Source organism: Miniopterus natalensis, chromosome 9 (genome assembly GCF_054644295.1).
Source record: "Miniopterus natalensis isolate mMinNat1 chromosome 9, mMinNat1.hap1, whole genome shotgun sequence".
Lineage (NCBI taxonomy): Eukaryota > Metazoa > Chordata > Mammalia > Chiroptera > Miniopteridae > Miniopterus > Miniopterus natalensis.
Window position 1 is genome coordinate 82,546,669 of NC_142089.1, and position 21,833 is coordinate 82,568,501.

The window sequence follows — 21,833 nt, forward strand, 5'->3', positions numbered from 1 at the left end:
CAGAGAGCACGAGGGGGCAGGCACAGGCCACGGGCCGGGCAGGAGGGGCGGCGAGCCCCAGGCGGTGAGCGGTGAGCAAGGGAAGGGCCCTCACCGACCACTCCGGGTGCCGCTGGCATGGGAGTGTGCTAGCTGACGGACAGCTCGCCAAGGTATTTCCTCAAATACAACTCAAAAGTATCCTTAAACCAAAGCCAGAACCATCTCCCTGAGAAGCACTGCTCACTGCTGTGAACCACTCCTCCTGGACAGACTCCAGGGGCCCACACAGGCGTGGCCAGGTGTGTGACAAATGGGCGTGGAGAGCCTACCAGACAGTCAACCTCAGCAAGGAGGGAGGCGGGAGGGCAGAGACCCTCTCATGCCCAGTTGGGGTCTTTAGGAGTGTCTTCCAACATGTCCTCCAGCTTTGCTGAGCTGCCCGCCCGCCCTCTGGGTTGACAGGGTGACACAGGACTTCATGGGTGGCACCCTCAGATGACCAGCTCAGAGAGGACCTCCTCCTGCTGGGACGGATCTGGATTTACAGCACTCAGGAGCCGGGGGGTGCGGGAGCCCCTTAAGGAGCATGGAAGCAGCTGTCTGCCTGTCCTACTGCTACATGCTAACTGCAATCAGGTCTGCTCAGCTGAGCCAGGACCCCTGAATTCCATCCCAGACTAAGGCGTGCCCTGAAGAGGTACACTTCACAGACAGTCCAAAGCAGTGCTTGCGTTAGCCACTGATGCAACGGAGTGGACCGCAGGGAGCTTTTCACAGGACAAGCAAGCCCCCCACTCCGCATTCCCCACTCTCTCCTCTCTCTAAGGCACACAAGCAGAAGACAAGGTAAAATCAATGGTCCAAACAAAACCCTTCCACTGGACTGTGTGCTGTGTGGCTGCACCTTTAAGACACACTCACTTCCACCTCAGCAGCTGAAGCTTGTTCTCTGGGCAGCAGACTGGAAGGGCAGCAAGAGGTGTTCATCTCACAAGGGCCCAATGGTCCAGCCACCACGATAACATCACTGAAAACAGGGTTTTCAGGAGCCCTTACTGTGTCAGCGGGTGTCAGGAATCCTGCACGTGTCACTCCCAAACCTACTTGACCTGGGAAACCAGCTCCCCCGATGCATACTTCACAAGGCCTATTTTTGGGTTGCAGAATGAGAGATGTTACCGCGTATATTTTGTTTGCCTTCATGACCTAATATATGATCACAATGCAAATTGTAACACGTGATAATTCTGGCATTTGAGCCCATGAATATCAAAGGGTGGTCTAAGTAAGCAAAAAAGTTTTTCTACCTTTGATCAGAGAAAATAAAAATAACTATTTTCTCTGTCTTCACAACAAATTATAAGGGCTAATTAGCAACAGATGGACAGATATCAAATACTCAGGAAATTATATGCAAAGGTCAGTCATAACAAAAGCAATCACTGTGTCCAATTCAGCTTCCTAGGAAAGCAATGTAACTGCACTGCAGGACCTCACCTCTTCTGCAGGAGCCAGTCAGCCCAGGTCCAGGGGCGCTTACGTCTTCTAGGAAATTACTGACACTATCTCATTCTTTGAAAAGTAGCCTACATGCCCCCCCAAAAGGGAGAGCAAGCACAAGAGCAGATATTTGTACTTCCATGTTCACAGCATCATTGCTCACAACAGCCAAAATGTAGAAGCAACCCAGGGGTCCACTGACAGACAGAATGTGGTACAGACATACAAAGGAATACTACTCACCCTTAAAAAGGAAATTTCTGACACCTGCTATTACATGGCTGTGCCTTGACATTATACTAAATGAAATGAGCCAGGTACAGAAGGCCCAATCCTGTATGGTCCCACTGATGGGAGGTCATGGTGCCATGGCCTGAGGGGAAATGAAGCGCGAATGTTTAATGGGGACAGGCTTTCAGTGTTGGAAGATGAAAAAGTTCTGGAGATGGGTGGTGGTGATGGGTACACAGCATTGTAAATGTACTTAATGCAACAGAACTGTACACTTAAAAATAAATTGGTAAATTTTATTTTGTGTATATTTTATCACAATAAAAAAATGTAGCCTGACTGGAGTGGCTCAGCGGTTGACCTTCAACCTATGAACCAGGAGGTTGTGGTTTGATTCCCGGTCAGGGCACATGCCCACGTTTCGAGATCAATCCCCAGCAAGGGGCATGCGGGAGGTAACTGATCAATGACTCTCTCATCATTGATGTTTCTCTCTCCCTCTCCCTTCCTCTCTCTGAAATAAAAATAAAACATTTTTAAAAATGTGTATCTCTAAGTCTTAGCCTGAACTCTTTGACTCATTCCAGTTCCGCCAATGACAAACCCAGGGTGGGGGAATGGGCAAGGTGCTGTTCCGTTTAACCTAAACTCCGGTGGCACCGCTGTGAGGAGAACCAGGAACGAAGATCTTGGCAGAAAATGATGGAGCTGTCACTTCCTTCCTGCACGTGCCCAGCCTTACGGAACATAGTAATCTCAAGATCTCCACGTTCCAGGCCGCTCTGCACAGCATCTTCTCTCCACTGGAGAGACCAGTCCTTTCTCCTCAAAGCTGCCTCTGAGTGGAAGGGTACAAGGGACACTGCTCACAAAAAAGGAGTCACCACAGCTCCCTCCACATGGTCACCTGCCCCCTTAACCTGCGCCTTCCACTTCACACAATGGTCTAGGCAGGTGAGCCCGAGTGCTGTCCTCATGCAGAAAGGCTCTCTCCCTATCGCTACCCAACAGCCAGCACTGTCATCCAGGCCCACCAGGACCTCGTCTGTGTGTTGGAGAGAATGACAAAGCTTTACTATTTCATGCTCAGCTCGTCACCTATTGAGTCCCAGGCCCCAAGAAAGGAACGGTGCAGAGAGGATGTCTCTGCTCTCGAGTCAGAGTGTAAGGATACAGAGCAGGAGGGGCGGAAGGACTGACAGGCTGAGAAACGACGACTGCAGCAGCAGGTGCAGGTGCTGGGCCCTGGGAACAGAGGGGCCTGAGGCTCCCTTTCAGTCCCGACTCTCTCTTCTCCACGGTCAGGTGCAGGGGCTAGGCAGTGAGACGAGAGGAAGTGTGGGGCAGGCAGGAGGCTGGCCGTGGGGCCAGGCCCTGAATTAGAGATGAGGGTGGAGACAAGCAGGGGGCAGACCTGTACGGGCCTTGCATACCATGTTACAGAGCCAACAGTTTATCAGAAACAACTTTTGCCCTGGCTGGTGTTGCTCAGTGGTTAGCGTCCGCCCATGGACTGAAGGGTGGTAGGTTCGATTCCTGGTCAAGGGCATGTACCTCGGCTGCAGGTCTTATCCCCGCCCCTGTCTGGGCACATGTGGGAGGCAGCCAACTGATGTGTCTCTGTCACATCAATGTTTCTCTCTCCCTTCCACTCTCTCTAAAAATCAATGGAAAAAAATATCCTCAGGTGAGAATTTAAAACAAACAAAAAAACCCACTTTTAAATGGAATTAAACTGTTAACAGAAATGCAACCTTATTTTGGCATTTGGTTAATGCTGCCGTTGTCAGAAATAGCAAAATATACCACCTATAGTTGCAGGCTACCAATCAATCACTGGCTGCCAGGTTTAAAGATATGGAAGAGCCCCGAAGGGGAAGGAGAAGGGTGTCCCTGTCGGTCACGGGCACCTTGGTGTGAAAGGCTTTAATCTCTTAGCTAAGGTCAGTTGCCCAGATGTTTCAGAAAGTAGGTAGAGAAACAGAGGACATTTCAAGAAAGAGGGCATTTTAGGGGACCTGGGAGATCCACCTAAGTAAGGGTGTTGAAGAGCTGGATGTGATATGGGCTAAGGGAAGAGGTTCTGAGAGCGAGAGAGCAGGGAGCCATGTGTCGGTGGCCCAGCGGCTGGCCACACGCCACAGAGGCAGTCATTGCCAGGCTGATCTTAACTGCATCCTGTGAACGCCCACAGTTCTTGTTTTAAAGGTCTGGAGTTAATGGGTGGAAAACTGCAGTGGGTTGTGTAAGGCATAATAGCCGTCCACCTGGCTGCAGAGAGGACTCAGATGAGATGTTTCTGAAAGCACAAGCTGCTGAGAGGGGGCCTGCTCCCTGACTGTGTCCTTCAACCCCGCAAAGCCGTACCCAGGAAGTGTCACCTCCGCTTTGGAAATGAGGTCCCAAGAGGCTAGGGAACCCCGAGCATCACAGTGATGATGTCGCATGGGCGGCACGCTGGGCCCCCCTCTCCGCCCCGGGCGCTCAGTCCGAGCAGTGCCCGCGTGCAGGGCAGCCCTGATCTCTGCTGAAGACAAGGGCTGCGGGGAAGCTGGCTGAGACGGTAAAAAAGCCTGCGCTGAAAATCGTTTCTAAAATGACTTTTTACAGCCTGGCCAGAGTGTCTTAGCTGGTTGAGCACAGTCCTGTGCACCAAAAGGTCACTGGTTCGACTCCCGGTCAGGGTCAGGGCACGTACCTGGGTTGTGGGTTTGATCCCCAGTTGGGGAGTGAACAGAAGGCAACCAACTGATGTCTCTCTCGCTTTCCTGTCCTCTCTCTAAGCATGTCCTCAGATGAGGACTGAAAATAACAACAGCCCTAGACGGCTGGCTCCGTGGTGAGAGCACTGCCTGTAACTGAAGGGTCCGGGTTTAATTCTGGGAAAGGGCACACACCTCAGTTGCAGGCTCGATCCCTGGCCCTGGTCAGGGCTCATGCGGGAGGCAACCAGTCAATGTGTCTCTCTCCCCCTCCCTTCCACTCTCTCTGAAAAGCAATGGAAAATATCTTCAGGTGAGGATTAAAATAATAATAATAATAAAATTAAAACATCTTTTTTCCCAAATCATGGGACTACTCTAACAGAACCTAAAGGAACCGAGTCTCGTTGCTGCTGTGCATAACCACTGTTCAAACACTCAGTACCTAAATGTGCGAAGAACTCTGTAAAGTCGCCGCCTCTGTACCTCCTGTATTTCTTCTCTGGCTCAGCAATTTCAACAACCATTGTGATAAATGTATCATTTATGCTGAACATTTTGGGGCCTCCAGTCTCTAAACGGTCATCTCAGTAAAAGTTCATCACTGCCTCCTTAACCTACTTGAAAAGAAACGCAGTTCCACTTGGGGCGACGTGTGCTCAAGAGCAAACATACTTCCAACAAAATGCTGAGTGACCCATAACACAGCAGAATCCCGTGAAAAATGGTGGGAAATGTCTGCCTACATTTCATTGCTTCCTTCATGGTTTTTTAAAAAAATTATTTATTGATTTGAGAGAAAGAGAAACACTGATTTGCTGTTCCACTGACTTGTACACTCATTGGTTGCTTCTTGCATGTGACCTGACCAGGTATCGAACCCACAACCTTAGTCTATCAGATGACCTCTAACCAACTGAGCCAGCCAGCCAGGGCCCCTTTATGGTTCATAGCCAGGAGAGGACGACTCCCTCCTTCCTGTTGGGAAATACTCCTCTAATTCCCTCCCAGCCAAGTGCAGGTCAGGTCCCATGAGAAAGGACTTCCCCTTGCCGCCCCTTTGAACTGAGGCTGCTCCTCTGCCTTCAGCTGGGTGACGGCACAGGCTCTACCTGTCCTATTTGGGGTTTTGCTTTGAAAGTTCTTTACGCCTGGAGCTGCTTGCCCTCCCAGGGCTGACCCAGGCCTTTAAGAAAGAGTGAAGGGGCTTCCCTCCAGGACCCCAAACGGCAGCAGGTGGCCACAGGCCAGACCGTTGGCTGCTCAGGGCACTCCCTGGTTTTTCAGGAGACAGGAGGAGGCATGGGACACCTGGGGAACTCCCCTCGGGTGACAGCATAGCAGCAGACTGGCAATGCCATTTCTAGGTGTGGCTTCTCCCGCCCAAACATATTCCTGTCACCACGCCATTCCTAGGGCCTCCTTCACAAACCTGGGAGTGGCTCGCTGGAGCTGTGGGGCCACATTCTCAGGGCCAGGGTCACACACACTGGATTCCTGCCCCTTAGAGAGGGTAGCCTTCCTCCCACACCCCCCACATGCACCTGTCACTCCCCTGCTTCCTATCCCTGAAAGAAAGGAGAAAGAAGGAAACTTACCTAGGCTATAAAAATGTCAAGATTTCTCACTAGCTGCTCTGATTCTGTCAATCAACTTTAAACATGAGAACTTGAAAGTAGTAAGAGGTAGAAAGGATTTATAAAATTCAGATGCTAAGGCTCACAGAAGTGTAAGCATCAGTCACAATCAGGAAACCACCCAATGCCCACAGCAGGTAGAGAGGTAGACAGAAGGCGGTCTGCACACACACTGGAGACCACTGAGCAACAGAAAGGAGCAGTTACATGGACAAATGTCAAAGGTGGTGCTGGGAAAGTAAGCAGGCACAGAGGTCTACACACTGCATTGTTCCACTCACCGAGCTCTGAACACAGCGTAACTGCTATGGTGACGGAAAGAGCAGCAGTGGCTGCCTGCGGGGGGGGGGGGGGGGGACCAGGGACGGGAACTTGAGAAAAGTTCTGTATCTGCATTTAGGTGGTGATTAATGGGTGTAATAAGTCAAAACCCACTAAACTATACACTTAAAATAGGTCTTGCATTTTACTGTAAGTTAATCATACCTCAATATTTAAAAATCTAGGGAATTGTTTTAAATGGGTCCCTGAGGATAAGGCAGAAATATCCCGTCTCCTCTTCTTTGCATTGGTCCTGTGGTGGCAGGTGGCAAAGAGAAAGGAGACGCCAGGGGGTGGACAGTTCCCAGATAGAAAAACCCAAGTCACGGACTAACCTCGGAATGAAGACATCTGCACGCTCCCTGAAGCTTCAGAAGTCAATCTCTAAGCCAAGACTCAGAACAGGGGGCCAACAACTCGCACAGCTGCTGTTTCAAGGCCTACAATTCCAGTCCGAAACAAGAGCTGCTATAACTGTATCAAAAGCAAACAAAACAGTCCCTACCCTTGGTCTACCCTCCTGCACAAAAAGGAAGAGAGAACCCAGTGCTGCAACCTTGTAAGGAGCCCGGGAGCACGGGCCTTCCTCAGCCCCTGCCCAGGGGCAATGGTGCCCCAGCACGACTGGAACCCAGGCCTGCTTCCCGCCTGGCCCAGCGCGGTCAGGTCAGCCACATCACAGGTCAGCCACCGCCCTCAATCCTCAACTCCAGCAGCACTGTGAGTGGGGCAGGCCCCTCCTCAGGAGGCTATTGTCAGGATGCAGCTTGGATGTACCAAAGACTAAGATGCTCAGCCCGTAAAGCTGACACAGCCTCTTCTCTCCTGCTCTCCCCAGCCCCCTGCCCCCGTGAAGGGTGCCCGTGGGCACTCCCACCCCAATTTCACAACAGACAAAATGAGTGGGAGGCCCTCTTCCTACAAAACTTGTGAGGACAGAGCTGCCTGTGTTCTGGCCATAGGAGCCTCCTCCCTCCTCCCCGAGAGGACTCTGTGGTGGGCTGAGCTATGTCCCCAACGCGATCTGGAGGAGTCCTAACCCTTGGTGCCGCAGAATGTGGCTGCATTTGGAGACAGGATCTTTATAGAGGTAATCAAGGTAAAATGAGGTGATTAGGGTGGGCTTGTGTCCTCCTAAGAAGATTGGGACACACAGGCACACAGAGGGAAGGCCATATGAGGACACAGGAGGAGATGGCTACCACAGGCCACGGAGAGAGGCCTCAGGAGAAACCAGCCCTGCTGACACCTTGATCTCAGACTTTCAGCCTCCGGAAGTGTGAGGAAGTAAATTTCTGTTGCTTAAGAAACCCAGTCTGAGGCTTTGTTCCAGCAGCCCAAGCCAACCAACACAGTATTAGAATGAACCGATGCTGAGGACAGTGACTTCACTTCCAGAAACGTCACAAGCATTTCTGTATATCCTTCACTCCATCTGACTGGAGTGAAGAAAAATGCCTTTGGAGACTTAAAAACCTGTTCTCAGTTTTCGACTGTTTACAGCAGGCAGCATCCTAACAGGCCTCCTCCAGCTTTCAAACCCTTTACAACACTGTGCGTCCCTTACTCTGTCCCATCAGAGGGCCTGCAGCCCAGTTATTCCCAGATCATGCGCCACCCTTCCCAGCTCCATTCGTCTCCCAGTGCTGCCTTCCACCCATCGCTGTCCAGCAGGAACACCCACTCCTCAGGAACAACCCTCAGGCTCCTTCCTCCTGCAGCTCCCGACAGTGTTTTGCACATAGTAGCTGCTCATTAGACATCTGAACATTACATACTGCTCTGGACTTTTCTTCTGTGACATTTTCCCTGCATAAATTTTTAACTACTATCTGAGATTACGCCACTATATTTTCTGCAGATTCAAACAGATCAGCTAAGAAAGACTACACATCATTGCCACCCTACCCTAAAGAAGAAAATGCCTTTGGAGACTTAAAAACCTGTTCTCAGTCTGATAAACTACAAGTCTTTAAACTCCCTGGTAACCTTTCATTCAGTAAAGGTCATTTAAGTTTCCCCAAAGTTGCTGTTGGAAATGAGATTCATAACCAGGGTGGTAGCTTTGCTTTCCCTTTAGTTACTTACCGAATAATCTGTCCAAACAGAACTAGGGTTCTAAAAACCATATGGCAGATGAAAAATTAATTAAGTAGAGAAACCACAGCTTATACTTAAACCACAATCCAATTCAGTTCAAACATGTTATCAGCAGACAACAACACAAAAAACCCCTCTCTCACAGCCTTGATATCCATTTTTGAAAAGCTGCTCCTTATGAGACTTACCAGAGAAAGGTTAAAAACAAATCTCCTATTAAAATGAAATAACCAAAACCCCTGCTCGGGAATGTAGATTTGATGATTCAGGGCCCGATACCCTCCGCAAACTGCCAGGTCGTGAACAGGGTCCTACAAAGCCGCGCCAAACCTCCTGAGCTTTACTTCCCCTCCCTGGACGACCCCTAGTTGAAGCATCTTTATAACTCAAAGGTTATGTCTGCGTCCCGATCAGACACCCCATCCAGCCCACAACACTCAGATTGTCTCACCCTCCACACCCTTGAGAATTCTGTACCAGGGGGACCACGCATGTCAGCACAAACACGAAGAAGCAGGAGCGAGTAGGACGCACAGCCGGGCTGTGAGCATCTGAGCGGAGGGCGGCTGGGGTGAGCAGACGTGGCCCCACCAGCAGCCGCTCACGCCTGGCACGCGTACCTTCACAGGTGCACGTGTCATGGGAGCTGCCGCACTCAGACCACTTTAGGTTCATGCCTGTGCTCAAGGCGAGGTCATCCCCATCTGTTCCTCAGCAAACGTAAAGAATGCTTGTGTTTGGTCTGGCTGCTAGCTCCTGGTGTCTGGGTCTCTTGGGGGCCTTCTCGTTTCCAGCTGCTGAAAACACTAGCAAACCACCCTGACAGGAATTAATTATGGAAAAGGCTGGTCTGAATTAGAGACATTCTGAACATAAATACCTTTATGTCCAAATTCATGTTTCTTTTTCAAGTAATCAAGGCTTGTTATAAGTGGAGGCTCAAAGGAGCTTCTTTAATGAGCACCATAGTCCTTAACAGCATTTTTCTGCATAAACACCCTCAGGCAGATTTTCATATGCGCCTCTGGGGTGGACTACACGTGCCCGGAACACTCAGTTGACACCGTTAATGTGCTTAGCAAACCATTTCTTCAGAGGGCAAGGGGGCTGGGCTGAGTCCTGGTGATTCCTGGCACTGTGAGCCTCCCTGTACAACCTGAGCCTGCCTGCCATGCTCCCTCTATGGGGTACAGAGCAGCTGAGGTCTCCCAGGCTGACCCGACCATATAGAATGTGGTTAGGAAACACAATGAACTTTTATATTAGCCTGGACCAAGATTACTCAATCTTGGCATCCAACATTTTGAGCTGGATCACTCTTTGCTGGAGGGCTGTCCAATGCATTACAAGATGCTCAGCAGCACCCCAGTCTCCACCCACTAGATGCCAGTGGCACTCCCTCCAACAACCAAAAATGTTTCCTGGACACCAAGAGTCCCCTGGGAGGGAATCATACTGCATGGGAATCATCCAGAGAACTTTTTAAAACAACTGTGCCTGGGTCCCACAGGTGTTTCTGAAAGTTCCCCAGGTGACTCTAAGTGCTCCAGACACCATCACCACTCTGCCCCCAATCCTAGCTCAGACACACCAATATGGAGCTCTCAGGAGAAGTAGCTTTTTGACTAACATTCTGAAAAATGGTGGCTTAAAGTAAGAATAATGTACTCCATACCCCAGTATGGTTTCCAGTTTGATTAGCTGTTGTTTCAGATTAATCACATGCCTCTTCTCAGCTCACTGAAATTCGACTTTGGCTCCGAGCTGACTCAGCTATCTGTCCTTTTGTTCCTGCTCTCGTCACCCGGAAATTAAATCAGCTTCCCTTACCCAAGAGAGGGTGGCAGCCTTTCCCCACCTCCTCACCTACACCACTCAAGAAATGTTAGCTGAGCACCTACTAGGTCCAGGTCCTGAGAATATGTGTATGGGCCAGGAGAGCAGAGGCAGGGACCAAAGCAGAGGACCAGGGCATCAGAAAAGGCCTGAGGGCGGTGATAAAATGGCAGGAAGAAGTGGATTCTGGGCTGAAGGAAGGACCGCCACTGGCAAAGGTCCAGTGCTGAGAATCCCTCAGGGACTGGAGCACAGGCTTTCTGTGCAGGTGTGATGGGACAGCCACAGGCGAGGCAGGCAGGTGCCGACCATGAGGGACCTCGAAAGCCCACCACATAGGCTCCACTCATCCAACAGGCTATAGAGAGCCCCGACATTGTCTGAAGCACAGGCATTAAAAGAGCCACTCAGCTACTCAGGAGCAAAACTGGGACTTGAGGCGGGGCTGGGGTGGGGGGTACATCAGAGGCCAGAGGAAAGGCCTAGCCCAGCAGGTACCCAAATACTCAGACCTGGGGCTTGCAGGAAATGCTGGGGTCACAGACAGAGATCAGGGGCTGCTGCACTCAGGGTGTGCTGGACTCAGGAGCTGGGGGCTGTATCATTCCCCTACCAAAACCCCTACCAAGAAGTGCTGACCCCATGCCTCAGGCTGTGGCCTCATTTGGATATACAACCTTTACAGAGGTAACTAAGGTAACACAAAGTCACTGGGTGGGCCCTAGTCAGACAGGACTGGTGCTCTTGTAATAAAAGACATGCAGAGGGAGGACCCTGTGAGGACACAGGGAGGCAGCACCCATACACAAGCCACAGACAGAGGCCTCCGAGGAACCAACCCTGCCGACACCTTGATCTCGGACTTCCAGCCTCCAGAAATGTGAGAAATAAGCTTCCGTGCTACTTGTTTCAGCATCCAAGCTGATGCATACACCTGGGAGCTATTGCAGGGGTGAGAGACTGAGGACTTGGGCAGAAGACTGGAGAAGAGGAGGGCAGAGGCAGGACTGGAAAGGACTGAGAAAGGGCCTCATCTGCCAAGGGGCTGACAGCTGCTGGGGGGGGACTCTGCAGAGGGGCAGGGACCTGGGGGAGGGTGGAGGACCCGACTCCACAGGTCCATGGTCAGTTCCTGGGGCTCAGCTTGATGTTGTACCAGTGGACTAAGAGCGTCTGAGATTCCTAAACCCAGAAACGAAAGAAGAGACCCAGGAGGGTCGTGCTCCATCCCCAGGTCTGTGTCTCCTGAGGCTCAGAGCCCATCCACAGCTGGTCCTCAGCTCCCTCCCAGCCTCCCAGTACACTGCAGCACAGAGGTGAATCAGACCCTTCCTGAAAACCACCTGGACACGCCCTCACAGCTATGCAGGGGGAGGGGCCACTGCCCTCACCCCCTCCACTGGACTGTGCTCCTGGCAGGAGCCAGCTGTGCCCAGGGTCCCCACTTCACCAGCCAGTGGTCTCTGTGCCCCAGACAGGCCAGGCTTGCCTGATGCCGGGCCCCTCAGGAAAGCCTCAGCAGTTCTGGTTGTCTCTGTGAGGCCTCAGCAGTGGCCGGTCAGCCCTGGACACTCTCCTATGACGGGAGTGAGCTTGCTCTTGACTGTCCTTCTGCCCCTGCCTCCTCTACTCCAGGCCCCCAACTGAGTCCTCAGCTGCTTACCCCTGTGGCAGCTCCCAGGTGTATCAGTCAGCTTGGATGCTGAAACGAGTACCACGGAAACTTATTTTCTCACACTTCCAGAGGCTGGGAAGTCTGAGATCAAAGTGTCGGCAGGGCTGGTTCCTCCGAGGCCTGTCCCTGGCTTATAGGGTTGTCCGAATCCCAGCCTCCCTCCGGGGGGCTCACAGGCCACAGCACCCTGCCCCCTACTGGATGGTGGTGGGCAGTTCTAAGAAGGTGCGCCTGCTCTCCCACACCCTCAGTTCCCAGCCCCTCACACCCGTGTCCCAGCTCATCCCACACTGCCCTGGAGTCCTCCACTCACCAAAGTCTCAGCTCTACCACTGGCTCCTGCTCAGGGTAGAGACAATCTTCTCTCCACCCGTGTCACCTACCAGGGCACAGCAGGTCTGCCCAGAGTAGGTGTTCTGAGAGAAAAACCAGGGTCAAGTCCTACACAGGTGGCCGCAGAAATCACCTCTGACAGGAGAGTGGGAAGTGGAGGGGTTTGTATGCAGCTGTCTTCAAAAAGCAAGATAACACTATATCCACAGTGGCTTTACTCACAAGAGCCAAAAGGTGGGAGCAGCCCAAGTGTCCGCTGATGGATAAATGGATGGACTAATGTGGTCTCTCCATACAATAGAATATTGCTCCACCTTAAAAAGGAAAGACATTTTGATACTTGCTACCACATGATGAACCGTGAGGATGTTATGCTCAGTAAAATAAGCCAGTCACAAAAGAACAAATACTGCATAGTTCCACTTATATCAGGGTCCTAGAGTCGGCAAATTCACAGAGACAGAAAGTAGAATGGTGGCTGCCAGGGTGTATGGGTGGAGAGTGGGGAGAGCAGTTTCAATCTGGGAAGACGGAAAAGATCTGGAGATGACAGTGGTAATGGTTACACAGTAGTGTGAGTATTTACTGCCACTGAGCTGTACACTTGGAAATGGCTAAGATGATAAATTTTGTGACATGTATTTGATCACAATTTAAAAGTTTTAAGTAGGACAAAAGCTTTGAGTTAACTGCAAACACGTATACCCAGAGGAGAGCAGCGGAGTCCTCGGTGTGGGACGCTCGGCTGCCCCACACGTAAGGCACCTTGTACACACACAGAGAAAGTGGCTTTTCATCCATCGGAGAGGAGCACGCAGTCCCGCAGGCGGCCTTACGCAGGGCTGCCGTCACTCAGCACCAGCACTGGGCCGTTTGCGGCTGGCTTACGCAGGCTGAATCGCCTAGCACTTACTCTTTAAGTGATGCTAAGAAATTAAGTGTGGCTATTACCAGTAGAATTAAATTATATGAAGGACTGCCCCTCCTTGCACTCAAAGAGGAGCAAGGCTGATAAACACTGAACTAGCATTCTGGATGACTCAGCATTCTTTACCACAGCTCCGGTGCCTCAGCTCTAGGTTCTCTGCTCCGATAAGGAAACCGACTGGGACTGGCTCCCTTCGGAGCAGCACATTCAAATGTGAGAAGACGCCTGGCTCCTGCTGGCTCCTGCACACCTCGAGCTAACGCAGCATCCAAACAGCACTGGTGAGGCTCTGAGAGGCTGTGCCTGAGGAAAACAGGCCTATAAGAGGTACGGGCCACTTTTACTACCAGAAACCTAGAAAAAGATACAAAACACATCAAAGCTTCACAGCAGTGAAAACACACTTTGCAAACAACTATAGGCTGGAGATCACAGAAGCAGGGCCCAGTGCAGAGGGGACTTGGCTCCATGCCAGGTTATCACTGTCTTGATCTTGGGAATTTTTGAACAAGGGGCTTTGTGTTTCCGTTTTGCACTGGGCCCCTCAAGCTCTTCAGCTGGTCCAGACTAGAAGACGGTCTGGAGACCTGCAGGGGGCAGGGGTGGAGGGGAATTTGCCAAACTGCTTCAGCAACTGCCCAAGGGCTTATTCCAAGCTCCCGTGGCGACTGGAGCTGATAACTAAGGCCATCTATAACCATGTCCAGAAAATAAGCCTTAGGATAGGTATTCTTGCCAATCCCACACTAAACTTAAGTGGCTTAAGCAGCCAGGTAAGTTACATTCTGAGACTCTGGGAAGAAAAAGAATACTTTGTTGAAAGCATTTAATGGTCAAATCATCAATATTCAATTATTCTTGATGAACTGGCAAAAAGATCCTAACCCCCTCCCGGCCAACCCGTCCCAACCCAATGGAGACCAGCTCCTGTCACATGGTTTGGAGGAAACCCTACCCACCCGCGCTCGCGCACACGCGCACACACACAGCCCTGGACAGCCCACCCACTGCTCTGAAACCTGCCCAAGCTGGGCATCAGACTCCCACCCAGGAACATGGACCTGGACAGAGGAACACTGGCCTCCATGCCGGCCATTGCTGACAAGGGACCAAGCCAGCATCAGCAGCAGACAACGGTGGTCTGGAGGGGGAAGGAAGCCAGCTCTGGAAAAGGGGACGAGAGCAGATGTGGCCTCTGGAAGAGGGAGGGGAGCAGCAGGGCTCCTGGAAGATGCCCCCCATTTTCTGATCTCAGACACCACCCCAGTTTTCCTGAGCCATCATCCCTGCATCTCCCCAATACATTTCTTTTCCATTTTGTTAATATAATTTGAAATTTGTTTTCTTTACTTGCAATCAAGAGTCCTAAGAAGAAAAGTTGGATGGGGTATAAACTATGCAAATGGATGGCCTCATAGGCCCTGGCCCTGTTGTCACAGCAAACAATCAAAACAATCAACAAGCACTGCCCCCTCCTAGAAACAAGAGCCTCCTCAATCTCTAAGTCCTGTTGGGAGGAGGTCTGCCCGTGGATAATGCCCAGTGTTGAGTGAACATTGAGGAAATGGAAGAAATCCCCACTCACTAAAGATCAAAGTCTGTGGGCTACTGAGGTCATGGTCAATGTCCTCCCACAAAACCAGGAAGAGTAACACTCCTGGCGGGACAGGGCAGCTCTGTAGGGGCCGCTGGCCCTGAAGTTAGCTCTCTGACCCCAGCTATGGCAGCTCAAGGTTACCATCAACTCTGAAATTCCACTTTCTCTGCTCCATTTTCACCTGGCTCAGCCAACTCAGCTTCTAAACAGTAGAGATCTCTCGCCCTCAGGGCCTTGGCCCCTCGGGAAGGTCCGTTCCTTTCCAGATCCTCTCTGAGCCCTGTGGCTGGTGACCTGTTTTCTTTTCAGATTAGAGCTCTGAAAACAAACCCTTTAAAGGGTCTTTTAGACAAGATCCTGCAGGTCAGTTTTGGATCCAGATGTCTTGTCTTGTGGGCACACCTGGCTCCCACATCATCAGTCGCTAAAGGAAGGTAACAGACACTTTGGAGCTCCCAATGAATAATCACCCTTCCAGGTGTGGCCTGTCAGCTCCTCCCCATTGAAGCATTTCTCAGATGACTTACTCAGCCAGTCCTCAGATGGGGGAAGATGGGTCTGAGGTTCCCAGGTGCCTCCTGTTTGCAGGGGGCTCTCCCCAGCTGTTCTCATTCTATCCTCAGAACAGCCTTCCAAGTGAGGGGAGTACCAGGTAAAGTGAGCAATGACCCCGTTTGCTGAGGAGGTTCCTGCAGCTCTCAAAGGTAAACTGGTCATGAGCAGCCCAGTCAAGACTTAGGCAAAAGGCCAGTAAGACACACCTCCAGTGGGGGAGACAGACACCATTCTGACCACAGTGAGTGCTATGAGGAAGGGACAGCTGGGTGCTGGGGCACCAGAGGAGGACCAAGCTGATCTGAAGGGTGGCAGGACTGCCCGGATGAAGGAAGGAGGAAAGGGAGTTCCAGGAGATGGGGAAATGGAGGCAGAAGGAGCAGAGATCAGACATCTGCCCAGAGGGGTGGTTTCCACAGGGCACCCTCACAAAGCCCTGGTATAGCCACCCACACCTCACTTTGCAGCGACCAAGGCAAAGAACACAACCATCTTGGGCAGAAGACCACCTCTCTGGGCCAGTTAAGAGGAGCAACCCAAGAGCAAGAGCAGGAGCCCAGCCAGTGCTTCCTGGCGCCTCTCCCCTGAGGGGGTGCTGAGGGGCAGAGCAAAAATGCCCTGCAGGGTGAGGAAAGCTGGATTCTAACCCTAATCCTGGTGCCTTTGGACAAGTCAAAGACCCTGCCCACTCCAAGCCTCAGTTTTCTCAACTCTAAACTTAGGACTTTGGACTAGAAGATAACATTTTATGTCAGCTATGACCCAGACGACCTTTTTACCTACACCGGGCACTTGGCAAAGGAGCAGCTGGTTGAATGGAAGTAAATTCTAGACTGATGGTTTCCCATATCAGCTCGTTCAGCCTTGTGGAAATTTAATTAGCATCCTCCCCTTGTGAGCAGGAGGGCAATGGAAAACAAGAGAACGCGCCACGGCCGATCAGGTTCCAGGCCCACCTGCCCAAAGTCTGGTCTGGACCTACAGCTCCGGCATGCTTTCCACAGCTCCCCTTAGGACCCCTCCATGGGCCAGTCAGTCTCCTTTCAGCAGCATGAACAGGCCCCATTTCCCACAGAACCTTCAGTCCGTCTGCCTCTCTCCCTCCAAAATGCCCCCTCCCTCCCCTCTGCCTACCTGCAGAGCCCGATGTCTCCACTGCAGGCACAGGCTGGGTCCCAGGCCCTCCTCTCACCCCAGGTCCTCCCCTGCTGCCCTCTATTCCCAATTCATCCCCTCACCTGGCTGAGCCCATCTCATGGCTTACTTTCTTATAAGCCACCCCTCCCCATGTCCCAGCTACACAGCCTCCTATGTGTCACAGGGCCCTTGCAAATGCTGTTTCCTCTCTCTGGAAAACACATACATGCACACCCCTCTTTTGCCTCCCTCTCCTACTCAAACCTCTGAGCTCATCTCACATTGGTTTCACTCAGAGACCACTCTAGTCTCTCATTTCCCTTTCTTCCCACACATTTAACTGTTTGCAATTAAAAGGTTATTATTTATTAAAGTGTGCCTCCCTCCTTAGTCTATCTGCTCCATGGGCGTTGAACTATCTATTTCCACTTATCCCCAACACACAGCACGACACTTGGCTCAGAAGAGGCACTCGTATCTATGAAAGAAAGGAGAGAAAAGGAAAGGTTTTTTAAAAAAGGAAAGTTGTGGCCCAGGGTCAAGCTCAGAGGAGTGATAACTGCTTAGTAACTGGCTTTCTGAAGAGGCCAGCTGGCTCCCGCACACCCTGGTGTGTGTGATCCCAAGATGGACACTCGGAGTCCAACATGCTTTCATTGACATCAACTTTGGTTCACTTCTACCTTAGACTAGTGGCCAAAATGAATTGAGACTTGCAAAAAATGCTAAAGACTCAAAAAAAAAAAAAAAAAAGATGTTTTGCAGCTAGTCCAAAGCAAGAAGATAGAGGGGAGGGGAGGGGAGGGGAGACCTACTGTGTGCAGACAAGTGCTGTCTCCAAAACGGGGTGGACAGAGCCGCCTGACCTCTGTTCAGCTGCCCGCCCTTCCATCAGCGAGGCCTCTGCCGCATTCAAGCTGTGAGACATTGTCATGAGCAAGTGGATGCCTGTGAAATGCTGGTCAGATCATCTGGCCTAGTACTTATTTCCCTTTCTAGCAATGTCTCCTAACAGCTCAATAAAGCAGCACCGATCCCTGCAACACCAAATTAAAGAAGCACTGAAAGCTCTGGCCGGTTTGGCTCAGTGGTTAGGGTGTCAGCCCACAGACTAAAGGGTCCCAGGTTCGATTCCAGCCAAGGTCTCTTGGTTGCAGGCTTGATCCCTGGCCCCGACCAGGGTGCGTGCATGAGTACTGAGATCATAACACTATTAAGAGACAACACGGGCATTTTCCTAATATTCCAGGATCAGGGAAGCCCTTAATCTAACACAAAACCCAGAAACTATTTTTAAAAAAAGAATAATTCATTTGATGCTATCCAAACCAAAGGTTTCCGCCTGACAACAGCACCATAAACACAATCAAAAGACAAACAACAAACCAAGAAAAAACATTTACGAGACATGGAAAAGGGTTAACTGGCTTTGTGCATAAAGTATGTCTATAGATCAGTAAGAAAACAATGCGCCCCCAACAAGCAAAAGGGCATGAGGAGACAGGTCACAAGAAAGGAAGCACAGTGGCTCAGCCAACCTCAGGGAGATGTTTAACCCCCTCATGACAAGCCAAGTGCAAATCCATAACAATAACCAAATACGGCTTCTCGAATATGCAGGAGAGGAGGAAGGAGACATTTAGAAGTGTGGTTAACTCCCTGGCACAGCAAGGACTTGAAGAAGAGAACCTCACACATCACTGACGGCCGTGTCCCATGGTAGTAAGATCCATGTAGAGAGCACAACATCTACCAACACAAAAATGCGGCCACACTGACCCTCCACTGCTAAGAATTTTGTTTGTGCCAGGATCTCATTATATATTGTGTAACAGCCAAGACTGGAGACAACCTAAATGCCCCCTATTGGGTGACTAATTGAATAAACTATGACCTAGTCATACAATGGAATACTGTTCGGACACAGAAAAGAATTAGGGGCTGTCTATGTACTAATATCCGTCCGTCCCCAATACAGGCAAATAAAAGAGCATAAAGCAGTGCATATAATGCTACTGTTTGTGAGGAAAAATATATAAACGAAAACATACTTAAGAGTTATTTCTGAAAGGATACATAAGAAACTGGTAACCACGGTTGCTTCTGAGGAGGTAAGCTAGAGGCAGATATGGCAAGACATTTTACCTTACCATCTGCATCTTTTATTAGTCAATTTCTAAAAATAGACATGCATAAAGATGTTCACTGTTGTGCTGTGTATACTAGATGAATCAATAAAACACCACTAGGAACCTACCCCTAGCAGTGGGTTCTTTTCTAAATATTACTATTGCAATGTAACTGTAATTATTTTTAATCTTAATTAAATTGTGCTGAGTCACTTTCTCACCTTGAGTACCAGTTAAAGAATACAAATTACTTGTCAGGATATTTAAACAACTCTCAGGTGTCCTTACAGGATAAAAGCCAGCAATCTGAGAATTCATGGAGAACAGAAGAAATATCAGAGACTGGAGAGAGACCAGCATCCCAAACTTCATTGACAGGAAAAGAATGGAGCTTAGAAAGTTTAGCTGACATTGACTTTTTGCAAAATTCTAGGGATTACTCAAGGAAGTAGTGAATCTTAGAAACCAACAAGAATTCACTCAGAATGATGCGGAATAAACTATGCAAGTTATTAAGAGAAATAGTTTAAAAGCAGCAGTTGTTTTCTTTAAACTTGTTGAGTAAAATCTCAGACACGCCCGGCCTCTGGGCTGCACAGGGCATGCTGGTGTGGGTCGTGGGTCAGGAAGCCAAGTGAGCAGGCCTGCCCCGCCCCCATTCCCCCAGAGCGGCCCTCTCAGTGACTCTGCAGGAATTAGGCTCCTCTTTTCAGGAAGGCACTGGCAATGTCTTTCAACATGACTGGGAGATAAAACACAGAGCTATACCTGACATCAGGAAGTCGAACACCGGCTCTGGCATAGAACACCTGGCCCGCTCAGGTGTGCATCAGCTGATTTAAACTCCAAGGTAACGCTCAGTGTTAAGACTGGCCTTGGCTTACTCAACATTCTTAATGACAGGATAAATATGTCAAAGGGTTTTGAAAACTTTATAGGACTACACAAAAGGAAGTTAGTATTATTATTATTAATTATTATTATTTTGAACACATGACAAATTCTGGAACAGATAACAAATACCAAGGACCAAGGCAAAAAGAGAAATAAAAAAGATCCTAATAGGAGAGATATAACCCAAAACTATTAAGGTGAAATCTATGTCACACAAGCCTGGGCTGAGAAAGCCCTGGCAGAGCGTAATCCCATGAAGGTTTGGTAGCTATGGTCTCAAAATACTTAGAAGCATGTCACGTCTACTAAGAGCCTGGTTCATCAACTGTACGCTGCATTCATGGAGGCAGAGCCCACACCTCCTCTCTCCTAATTAGAAGACAGGGCCTGCGGGCTGGGTGCTGGTGCTGGCGGAAGACATACGTCAAGTGGAGCTGTCAGTATGGCAAAGTTTGTCATGTACAGAAACAGCTGAAGCACCTGGTGATTTCTTAGCCAGGAAAGAAACTACATACCTGGCATCCTCAACCATCTGAACACATATTTTATGAAGGAAATGAATCCTTCAGAGGGACAAGTTGCACAAATAGGCATGAGATGAACTCTCGTGGCTTCCTCCCCCCAAGGATGTGCAACTATGGAGTCGGCCGCGTGGGGAATGGCGCTCATCACGGATCTCATTCAGGAGGGCAGAGGCACCTCGGCTTGAAGATCCCTTTTAAGTACAATAACCTGGGATTCTAGCTGGCTTGATAGTTTCACGTGTGTAGGTGCAATTACAGCATAAATATAAGGCTATTTAATATACAATACAACACAGGTAACATATACTAAAATGTTTATAACATACTATATTAACAGTATAATGTACTTATAATATATAATGTAATATAAATGTAATAATATATGCTTACCTGTTCTTCCGTAACCCCCTCCCCACCTAATGCCCAGGGATACTCTAAGGTGTATACTGCAGGGGCACATATATGCTGAAGCAAGTCTAATAATGATAGAGACATTGCATGAGGCTTGTTTGCAAGTGGCATGGAGTCAGGGAAGAGGGTACAAAGGGCAACTTCTCAGACCCTGAGTGTCCACCCACTTCTGCTTCTACTTACAAAGCCGACAGGCACCTGACTCCTATTCAGCACCCATCACAGCATACTTGCCACGAGTGTATGTCTGATAGTGTACCCAACTTGCACAGCCCACAGAGGAGAAAGTCTGCCTCGGGACCTGCCCAAATGTGCTCTAAAAGCTCTTTAAAGCATTTGTTATGGAACAGAACACTGTGGAGGACAGTCCTTTATTTAGATCTTGTTTGTGTGTGGAAATCGATATGAGCCTTCCAGTCTTTATCTTACAAGAAAATGTGTCTCTAGCCATTGTACCGGCCTTCTCCTCCCAGTCTTGCCTTGTCAGCTCTGAGTAACTGTGACTTATCCAGCACCCCCCAAACACACAGCACACATTAGTGCCATTTTTGACCCTCTTGAGTGCTAATTTAGAAAAATTTTCCAGCTCGCCAACATGCCTCCATAGCCTGTTTTCAAGAAGTGTTTTAGTTCTCTCCTCCCACCGTCCATGGCAAAGACTGAATAGCTTGTTCCTGGGTCCCCACCACTAAGTTCATGATAGTCAATCCCACCTCCTAACTGTTAAGTTTGCCCCCCTCCTCCCCAGGACAGAGCACCCTCCATCCACATTTGCTCTGATCTATTTTATCCTTCCTCTGCTTTAAAAAAGGGCTTAAAATATTTGAAAATGTTGCCAAATCCTTACTTTCACAGAAATACAGAGTATTAAAATAGTCATCATAGTCATTGTTCTTAATTTTTCCATGCTGGTCAAAGCAAAAACCAAGTATTGCCCTCCATTAATGGGACTTGGGGAGGGGGAGGGGGAGGGGGAGTAAACTAAGCTGGAAGGACCTTCCCTATTTAACAGCTAATCCAGACGGTTCCCACGGGACAGATCATTTCTTGCCAAGATTAAAACAAGGGCCACGATGATGTAAGAGTTTCATCTTACACATCCCTGAGCTACAAATGTTTACTAGCACACACTTGGGGGAAAAGCACATGCACAGTGATCATCATAAATTGTTAAATTTCAGTCTCACATTTAAACAAATCTTTTAAAACTGCCCAGAAAGGCCCAGAATAAAAAAGGGCCTATGTTTACTTTGAAATGCAAATTAGTTCTTTAAAACACAGAAGGGACAAAAAATACAAATTGCTTGACAAATTGGCATATCTCTTTTATGTTAAGAAATC

General features: G+C 49.6%; 1 protein-coding gene across 1 annotated transcript in view; it reads right to left on the reverse strand.

Annotated features, from left to right (window-relative positions):
• Positions 1–21,833, reverse strand: part of SLC22A23 (solute carrier family 22 member 23) — a 137,974-nt gene that overhangs the window by 114,592 nt on the left and 1,549 nt on the right. The window lies entirely within an intron of this gene.